Source organism: Sinocyclocheilus anshuiensis, unplaced genomic scaffold (assembly GCF_001515605.1).
Source record: "Sinocyclocheilus anshuiensis isolate Anshui unplaced genomic scaffold, SAMN03320099.WGS_v1.1 scaffold345, whole genome shotgun sequence".
NCBI classification, from domain to species: Eukaryota; Metazoa; Chordata; class Actinopteri; order Cypriniformes; family Cyprinidae; genus Sinocyclocheilus; species Sinocyclocheilus anshuiensis.
In genome coordinates, this window is record NW_015536466.1 from 196469 (window position 1) to 206996 (window position 10528).

General features: G+C 40.5%; 1 long non-coding RNA gene across 1 annotated transcript; it reads right to left on the reverse strand.

The window, feature by feature from the left end:
* Nucleotides 1–9580: 9580 nt before the first annotated feature.
* LOC107691003 (uncharacterized) lies at nucleotides 9581–10510 on the reverse strand. Its single transcript, XR_001634508.1, has 2 exons — nucleotides 10308–10510; nucleotides 9581–9735 (listed from the first exon to the last, which is right to left on the reverse strand). It is a non-coding gene; the product is annotated as an uncharacterized LOC107691003 (long non-coding RNA).
* Nucleotides 10511–10528: the final 18 nt, after the last annotated feature.

The window sequence follows — 10528 nt, forward strand, 5'->3', positions numbered from 1 at the left end:
TTACACATAATTACTGTATTTGCATTACTGTAAGGGTAGATTTAGGGTTGGGGTAGGTGTGGGCGTTAATAAAGCATAATCTGATGGGTAGCATTTTTTGTTGTCGCATTGTGCTACCTACTGTTTCGATGGGAGGTAGCAAAATCTGACAGGGTAGCACAAATCGTCAGAACACCTTCCCAGAATGGCAGAAAACTTCATGGTATGCTAAGGATAAAAGTATAAAAGTGCTGCTACGCCGTACAGGTGTGTGTTATGAGACGAGAGACATGCGGATCCATATGCAAGCTTTTATTAAGAGACGTGGTTTTAACAGGCATGGGTCAGACAATGGCAAACAGGTATATCGAAGGCAAGGCAAGAGATAAATCCAGGTAGAAGGCAAAGGTCCAGGCAGGGGCAAACAGAGTCAGAAACAGCAAGCAAAGGGTTAATCCAAGATACGTGGCGTGAATCAAAGACCAGGAAAACAGACAAGGCAAGACTAAGACTAGACTAAGAAAACTTAAACAGGCTCGGTAAGGTAGCTATCCGCTAAACAGGGATAAACACAAAACAATACACGAGACTAAAACAGAAAACACAGAATGGCTCAGTAAGGCAGCTAACACTTGGGGAGTGAAAAATGCAGAACAATACTCGGCAACTAGAGCAGGATCAGGGTAGGTGTTATAATAGTGTGTGTAATAGCATTCAGGTGAGCGTGTAATTGGTTTCAGGTGTGAGTGTAATCAGTGCAATGGAACATGGGAAATGTAGTCCAGGGTGATGTGTAACAGTCTGTGTGGTGCGAGAGTCAATATCATAGAAGGGCGACCTCTGGTGGCAAGTGGATGGAAATTCATGGATCGGATTCGTGACAAGGAGCGGCTTCCATACGCTTCAAACACTTTACGATTCAGGAGGGCGGTGGAGCGGAGGTGGAACAGGGGGAGGGATGGAGGGCCAGGTGGACCAGAAGACCTCCACGATGGAGCAGACAGAGCAGGAACCCACCAAGTGCATTTACGGTCTCAAGGACTGAGGCAGGAAATACAGTGGGCTTATTTCTGGTCTCTTTAGGCATGGCTGACAGTGCTAAAAGTTCAGTGTAGGTCTCCTGGAGAGTTGCTGGACAGACAGTTCATAATTAGACTCAAGAGCAGATTTGAGACAGACGGTTCAAAGTTAAATTCATTAGTCGAAACAGGACAGACAGATCAAAATCAGATTCAACGTCAGCATTGATGCTGTGACGTGACGTGACTCTGGATGATCAGCTGTGACGTGACGTGCCTCTGGATGATCAGCTGTGACGTGACGTGCCTCTGGATGATCAGCTGTGACGTGACGTGCCTCATGACGATCAACTGTGATTTGACTTGCCTCATGACGATCAACTGTGACTTGACTTGACTCATGAAGAACAACTGTGACTTGGCTTGGTTCATGAAGATCAGCTGTGACGTGACTTGACCTGACTCATGACAATAACCTGTGACTTGACTTGGTTCATGAAGATCAGGTGTGACTTGACTTGCCTCACTAAGATCAGCTGTGACATAATGGGGTGCTGTTGCGTCTGCCATTTTGCGATCAGACTCCGCTGTCGCCACCATTTTGTGAGCGTGCTCTAGTGTGGCCGCCATTACACAAGCAGACACGGCGTCATGTTTCTCCGCAACCCCCACCATGAACACGGAGTCGACACTGCAGAGCAAAATCCAAAAAATAGCTTAGAGAAGAACGGGGACCCTCATGGATTAATCGTGATCTTAAGGGTTAATGTGTACCAGCCCTCTTCGAGCACTGATTTCGTCATTTTTTCATAGTCCACCTCAACTGCATGCCGACACTTCTGCGCGAATTGCAGTTAAACACATACAGTAGTTGCGCGCAGGCATGGATTTCTGCGCGCATGCGTCAGTTTGTTTTCGGTTAAACTGCGTTGCTTTTACAAGCGTTGATTCGGTTGTTGCATATAGATTAATTTCTTTATTCCGGAATTATCACTCTAAATTAATACATTGACAAATAATGTAAATTATAACGCAAACTTTAGATTTTACTGGGGCACAGCAGATTGTTACTGGGGTATGTGGGGACGCCCATGCATTTGATAATACCTAGAATATCAAAATCAACTGCGGGCGGCAGATCCTTTTCCTATTTAGCACCCAAACTCTGGAACAATCTACCTAGTGTTGTTCGGAAGGCAGACACATGCTGTTCATTTAAATCTGAATTAAAGACCCATCTCTTTAACCTGGCATACACATAACACACTATCGCATTTCTATAATTCAAATATGTTAAAGGATTGTTAGGCTGCAACACTTCCCATAACACCCGATGTACTTGCTTTAAGAAGAATGGCATATTTGCTAATATTAGTCTCTTTCATTCTTATTCCGAGGTCACTGTGGCCATACGAATCCAGTCTGTATCCAGATCAGATGATCACCGTAGCCTGCAGGATTTCAGCAGAGGGTATGCACAGAGATGCCGGTTTTTTTATTTATTTATTTTTTTTTTACAAAAAGCAACGGAATGGTCAAAGACGTCCATCGCATGTTCACACGGGAAAACAACTGAAAAACCGTGCGGGTGGACACAAACACCGATTCGGTGTGAATGGCCTCTTATTCACAGGACTCAGCTGAATTTTGTTAAAGTTAACTTTCAAAATATATTCTTTTGTTTCAGTTGTTTGTAGTTGATTGTCCACTTCATCCAGCACAGTTTGGTCTCTGTGTTCTTGTTTGTTTTATTGACTAAGAAACCGCTTCAGGTGATTCAAATTAGGTGGTGAACCACCTCCAGGTAAAAGTAGCCTAATGTTAGTGTAATCTATTAACTACGCACATCATAAACCCCTATTTTTAGAGTGTCATGTCATAACATATTTTAATACGACTGAATTTATATTTAACGTGATCATAGTTTAATAAAAACATTGTAAGTTACTAATTATTTCATTATTTTGTTTAAATTCCATGGTTATTCAAACAGTGAGTAAATTATATACCGAAAGCGAGCAAAGAATTTACATGATCACATTATCACTAGTCTGGCATGAGTTTAAGCACTCTCAAACAACTCACATTATTATCACTGAAGCTGCCTACACTGGGAAATGAATCTCTTACTTACATTGTACATCTGCACTTTGTTGTTTATGATGAGAAAATTCAGGAGAGAGCAGAATTCAGTCAATGAGCACGCGCACTGAACAAAACTCCAGCTTTTCAGCGTTGACTCATCTGAACGCTTCTTATTGGTCATTGCATTCATAAACTCAACAGAATCGTGTGTGATTGGTTATAATGCGCAACGCTGTAGAACACGTAAAAAGAAATACGATGCGCTATGCTCAGATAATGCCGCAATCAACACTTTTCATTTCATTTTCACTTTATTCGCGACAGCCGTAATAATATATTTAGTTTAATTGTGCAGGGGCATTTTTATCCAATTTGATGGTATTTTTGCCTCAAGCCCACGTTAATTTCCGACCCGAGGCCAGGGAAAGGCTGTATGATTCAGTGAGAGAGCAGTTCAAATGCATTTAGCCAGTTCACCGAAAAGAGAGAACTGACTCAAAAGAATGATTAAATCACGAATGATTGACATCGCTGGTTCATTCGACAGAACAGGACACAAATAGGTAATAACTGCTGAAATATTCGCAGGGAAAATGTTTCTCAGCATCAGGTCAGTCAGAGCGCTCACAGTACGCACAGTGCATACAGCCGTACACCTGCAGGTGCCACTGACCATAGCCACCCAGATCCCGTCCATATCCAGACCAGATAGTGAATCAGCACCTAGAGACGACCTCTACAGCGCAGAATGTCAGCGGAGACCATGTCAACTAGATTATTAACACTTACTTCCCCTCACTCCATGGCAAATCCTTAAATGAATGGTATTCAGGGAAAAAAAAACCTAAACCAAAAAAACCCTACACATAACTTTGTATATGTTTGGTGGACTGTGTTTTATTTTTATTTTTATTAATGAACAGGCTGTGATGTCAAGTTGGCAATGCCAGAACTGATATGTTGTGCAAGCGCACATTCTGACTTTCTTTTTCAATAGCTTTCCAACAGTGGATTAAACGTGTTAACACAAGTGAATTAATAGTATTGACATGTTTGACAATCTGCTACAACTAATTTAATCAATAAAAATATACTCTTGATCATCTAAAATCATATTTTCACGGAATATCTTATGAATATCTTTCTCGGTGCGCTGGAAAAGTAAGGGACCGTCTAAAAAGTGTGTGTGCGTTTTTCATTTGTTTGTCAGCAGCAGGAGATGGAAATAACTTGAGTGAGTTATAAATATTGATCATATTACCTTGATTTATTTCATATTGTAATACATGTAAATAATAACGTTTATACATTATTGATTTATTTATAGATTAACAAATGGCTTTAAAACAGGTTTGAAACCCTAATGGAGATAGTAGAGTTTCACGTTATAACGTCAATATCTTTTTAAATAGCGAACAAACTATGTGTGGAGCAACCTCTAATCTCTGATCTGAATTACACATAATAGAGTCTAAATCAGCCATTTGCTCCAAAGGTGACTCAAACCTAAGAAAAAAATAATTCAGATCATTTGCTCTTTGCTGGTCATTGCTAGTTAAAAGCCTTTTCCAGAGGGGTTCCATATTAGTTACTACTTTCATAGTATCCCATTTTCTGGAATCCCTAGAGTTAAAATTTTGTTCTATAATGTCTCTAGGTTTTTTTCCTTGCTCCATTCAACAGAGTATTTAATTCCTTTTGAACTAATTTTAATTCAGGTTTATCTTGATAAAAGCCAACTTCTTCCTATTTAAGCACTCCTTAATATCCTTTGTAATATAACTTTTGTTATTAGGAAATACAGTTACAGTTTTCTTCTCAACTGTGTCCACACAAAAGTTAATACAGCCTGTTATTGTCTCTGTGGCATCCTCAATGCCCATTTCATGAAACAGTTCCCAGTCCGTGCAAGCAAAGCAGCCCTTTAAAATTTCAATACTGTCATCAGACCAAACGGATACATTCTTTGTCTGTAGCTTTATCCTTTTTAAAAGTGTTCTATAGGTAGGAATCAAGTGAATCGTATTATGATCGCAGTTCGACAAAGGGTGTTTAGGCTTGGCCACACATGCATCCTTCACATTCCCAAATGTTATTTAATGTTATTTAAGAATCTTATTTACTCAGATGTTAAATTTTACATACAGTACTGTTCATACCCTGGAAGTGAGAGGTCCATTCTGCAATGATTATAATCACCAAGAATAAAAATCAGAGCTGCAGGAGTACGCTTCAGCGAGCCACACTTGGAGCGGATGTCAGCCTGCCTTCTACGCCTTGTAGACTTACAGTAGGGCACTCCTTAATGCGCCGATCACTCCCTCTGGCCTCTTCGGTGATGCTGTGGAGTCTGTTATTGAGTGCCTCTCTTGAGGCACAAAAGCGATGAGTCACGTGATGCCCTGGCGCACGCTCCATCCACCGTTGAGATCACACTTCTCTTCTGCACCCCGCTCTGCTCAGGGAACAATTAAACAGCCCTCGGCTGCCAAGCCTTCATCCTGACAGACCTGCCAAGAAGAGTAGAGAGCTCGCTAGAGGACCGGACCCCAAGCGCCGGATCCTGCATTATGTTCCCTTTGCTCCAGCAGGTGAAAAATGCAAGGTTCATGTTTCTGTTTGCACAATAAACACACAAGCGCTCTTTCAAAAAGAGCTGTTTCCTCCTCATCCTATTGATACGGCGTTACTCGCCCTGCCTCAGAGTAGCGCAGAGCCACTGTCTGTGACTGTTATGGCCTCCCAGTGTTATCCTCCATGAGCCGTTTCCCCGCCAGCGTGTTTAGCCTCGCGCCAGTATACGAACATCGCTGCCAGCGATAGCGACCGGAGAGACACGGCCGTTATGTCAGTTCCTAGACACATATGGAGCTGTTCCAGGTGTTTCGCGCTGGCTGCTGGGCATAATGAAACACGGGTATTCTCTCCAGTTCAGTTGCAGACCACCCCGTTTCAACGGCGTGACCCCGTCACTGACATTGCCTCAAAATGCCCTTGTTTTGAGGCAAGGGGTTCACAGCCTGCTCGTGAAAGGAGCGATGAAGCGAGTCCCTCCGTGCGAAGTGTTGGTTGCGGCATTACATTTAGCTCTGCGCATATCACATCTTATTTTTTTTAAACTTAACTTAACTGTAAGTAAACTTAACATAAATTTATGCGTTTTACAGTGTTGCGCCTTATAACCAATCACACACAATTCTGTTGAGGATATGAATGCAATGGCCAATCAAAAGCATTCAGATGATTTGTTCAGTGTGCGCGCTTGCTAACTGAATTCTGCTCTCTCGCGGATTCTCTCATCATAAACAACAGAATGCTGATGTGTGTACGATGTAAGTAAGAGTTTCTTTTCACATTGTGGATAGCTTCACTGATTATAACGGGAGTTTTTTGAGAGTGCTTAAACTTAAAGTGCTTAAAATTAAAAAAATTAAACATCAACATCTAAACCTCTATTAATTCTCAATAAGAGCTTATGTAGACATCTGACAGAAATAAAGTCAGTCTGGTTAGTAATGCGTGAAGCTGGTAATGCTGTTTGTGGAGTTGTTTTATCCTCCTCTGCTGAGATTGTGAGAGATTTAATGTCTTATTTCAGTTGATTTCAGGCTGTGTGGCTTTAAGTCAGTTGTCAAGTCAAGTGAAGTCACCTTTATTTGTATAGCGCTTTATACAATACTGGTTGTGTCAAAGCAGCTTTACAGAGTCAAACAGGAAAATAGTTTGTCAATGATGCAAGAAGACAATAACAGAGTCATTTTTCAGCTAAAGTCAGTTCATTGATGATTCAGTGATGTCATCATCCAGTTCAGTTCTCTTCCAATAGTGTCTCTGCAATCAGTCAAGCAAGCTAAGCAAACTAAGCAAGCCAAAGGCGACAGTGGCAAGGAACCAAAAGTCCATCTGTGACAGAAATGGAGAAAAAACCTTGGGAGAAACCAGGCTCAGTCAGGGGCCAGTTCTCCTCTGGCCAGACAAAACCAGCATGGCGTGGTTTAATTCCAGGCTGCAACACAGGTGCAGAGGACTTGTCTGGTTCCCATGGTCTTGTGCCGATGGTCATCAAGGTGATGAGGTCCTCGCAAGGGATCTGTCTCTGGGTTGCATCTAGTTGAAGTGGTCTCCGCTGACATTCAGGTCTGTAGAGGTCATCTCTAGGTGCTGAGCCACCATCTGAACTGGATACGGACTGGATCTGGGTGGCTACGGTGACCTCGGAATAAGAATGAAAGAGACTAATATTAGAATAGATGCCATTCTTCTTACGATGTAATGAGTACATCGGATGTTATGGGAAGTGTTCCTGGTTCCGGTTGACCTAATTAATGCAGCCTAGCAATTCTTTAATGATTTTGAATTATAGAAATTTGATAGTGCGTTATGTGTATGCCAGGTTAAAGAGATGGGTTTTTAATCTAGATTTAAACTGACAGAGTGTGTCTGCCTCCGGAACAATGATATGCAGCCTAGCAATTCTTTAATGATTTTGAATTATAGAAATTTGATAGTGCGTTATGTGTATGCCAGGTTAAAGAGATGGGTTTTTAATCTAGATTTAAACTGACAGAGTGTGTCTGCCTCCCGAACAACAATAGGTAGATTGTTCCAGAGTTTGGGTGCTAAATAGGAAAAGGATCTGCCGTCCCCAGTTGATTTTTTGATATTCTAGGTATTATCAAATGGCAAAATAGAGTTTTGAGATTGCATCGGATGTGAAGGACTCTAATGCGATATGAGCTCCCTCAAGTAGTGAGGAGCTAAACCATTTAGGGCTTTATAAGTAATTAGCAAGATTTTTAAATGTATTTGTTGTTCAATAGGGAGCCAGTGCAGAGTTGACAGAACCTGGCTAATATGGTCGTACTTCCTGGTTCTAGTAAGAACTCTAGCTGGTGCATTTTGGACCAGCTGGAGTTTGTTTATTAAGCGTGCACAGCAACCACCCAATAAAGCATTACAATAATCTAACCTTGAGGTCATGAATGCATGAATTAACGTTTCTGCATTTGACATTGAGATCATAGGTCGTAATTTAGATATATTTTTAAGATGGAAAAATGCAGTTTTACAAATGATAGAAACATGGTTTTAAAAAGGAAAGATTGCTATCAAATAGCACACCTAGGTTCCTAACTGATGACGAGGAATTAACAGAGCAGCCATAAGGTGTTAGACAGTGTTTTAGGTTATTACATGCAGAGGTTTTTGATCCAATAATTAACACCTCTGTTTTTTTCAGAATTTAGCAGTAGGAAATTACTAGTCATCCAGTTTTTTATATAACTATGCATTCTGTTAGTATTGCAAATTTGTATGTTTCATCGGGACGCGAAGAAATAAAGAACTGAGTATCATCAGCATAACAGTGAAAGCTAACAGCATGTTTCTTGATGATATCTCCCAAAGGTAACATGTAAAGTGTGAAAAGCAACGGTTCTAGTACTGAGCCTTGTGGCACTCCATACTGTACTTGCGATCGATATGATATCTCGTCATTACTGCCACAAATTGATGATGGTCAGATAAGTAAGATTTGAACCATGACAATGCAATTCCACTAATGCCAACATATTTTGTAGTCTACTCAAAAGGATGTTGTGGTCGATAGTGTCAAACGCAGTGCTAAGATCCAGTAGCACTAATAGAGAAATACAACCATGATCGGATGATAAGAGCAGGTCATTTATAACTCTGATGAGAGCAGTCTCAGTATTATTATACGGTCTAAATCCTGACTGGAAATCCTCAGAGATGCCATTTCTCTCCAAAAGGGAACATAGCGGAGAGGACACTGTCTAGTATTTTTGACAGAAAAGGGAGATCTGAGATCTGTAATTAATTAATTCTCTAGGATCAAGTTGTGTTTTTTTAATGAGAGGCTTAATAACAGCCAATTTGCAGGTTTTAGGGACATATCCTAAAGACATTGATAAATTAATAATATTCAGAAGCACCTCTTTTAGTAGCTTGATGGAATAGGGTCTAACATACATGTTGTAGGTGTTGATGATTTGACAAGTTTATACGGTTCTTCCTGTGCTGTAGCAGAGAATGAGTGGAATTGTTCCTCAGGGGATCTATAGTGCGCTATCTGATGCTATCCCAGTCAACAATTTGATCTCACAAAAATGTCACCATGAGCTCACATGATTCTCATGGTGTGGTCACAATGTGTGTGTCACAGTGAGATAAAAGTGTAACCACACAGCGCACTCACTGTGTGCTCATACTATGTTCGCAATGTGAGGTCACTGCACACTCACTCTGTGCTCATGTGAGGTCACTTACTGTGCGCTCATACTGTGGTCACAATGTGAGGTCACTGCACACTCACTGTGCGCTCAGCGCTCATGCTCACCATGTGAGACCACTGTCATATCATTGTGTTAAACACATTCTTTTAACAGTGATCTAAAAATTCTCTAATATTGGTCAGTAATATCACAAACATGTAGAATTTCATCTTTTATTTCCTTAAAAGTATTTCTACAATTCGGTTTCCTTGTTCATTTTGATTTATTTTCAGTTTGGTGTTGGCATTTGACAGACATTTCAATTTAACAGATACATTCTGCTTCTGGTGTTGTTTTGATGACTCCTTTTCGATTCTTAACTTCGATTTCTTTGTCCCCTTAGAAAGACTTGACACATCCTGAAACACAGAGAACAATATGTCATTGCAATCAGTTACTAACAACCTAACAGGTGAAAATAACTATTAGTTAAACAAAATATGAAACAAATCATGCATCCATGCTTCCACAAAACATGCTTGTATAGTTACTGAAATTTGATCCCGAGGTAGTAATGTAGTCTAGTAATGATCTGATTTGGGAAGTATAACAAATCATAAATACTGATATGCAACCTAAAGCCAGGGACACACTTAACGACTAACTGAATCATTCTAAGACTGAACTGAAAACACTTATGATTTTAAATGCTGACTGTAAACACCAACTGAACGCAAATGGCTCTGACACATTTGGGTGTGATCAGTTTTAAGTATCAAATTACATTCATAACCAGCCTTACAGTTGTGTAGTGTGTTCCTGGCTTAACTAATTAACTTAACTAATCTCAGCTGGCAAGATGGCTGGTTCACATGTACCTGGCTAACACATGTACCTGACTAATTTGCTAACATGGGGCCAGGCCACAGTGCATATTGGTATTATAATATCATATTAGCATATGTGAATAGCAATTAAAGAAACCACTCACCATTTCTCCAGTGTAACAATTCCACAGTCAACAGTCCCTAACACAAATGTACATCACAATAGTGATGTTTGTCTTCTTCTTCGTTGGAGTTTTACGGCAGTTGGCATCCATAGTGTTGCATTACTGCCATCTGCTGTCTCACTTTAACTTACTATATCTTAATTAAATTCGTCCTTCCAGTCCAGGCCTCCTTAGAAAATTAAACAAATATCTACATCCTT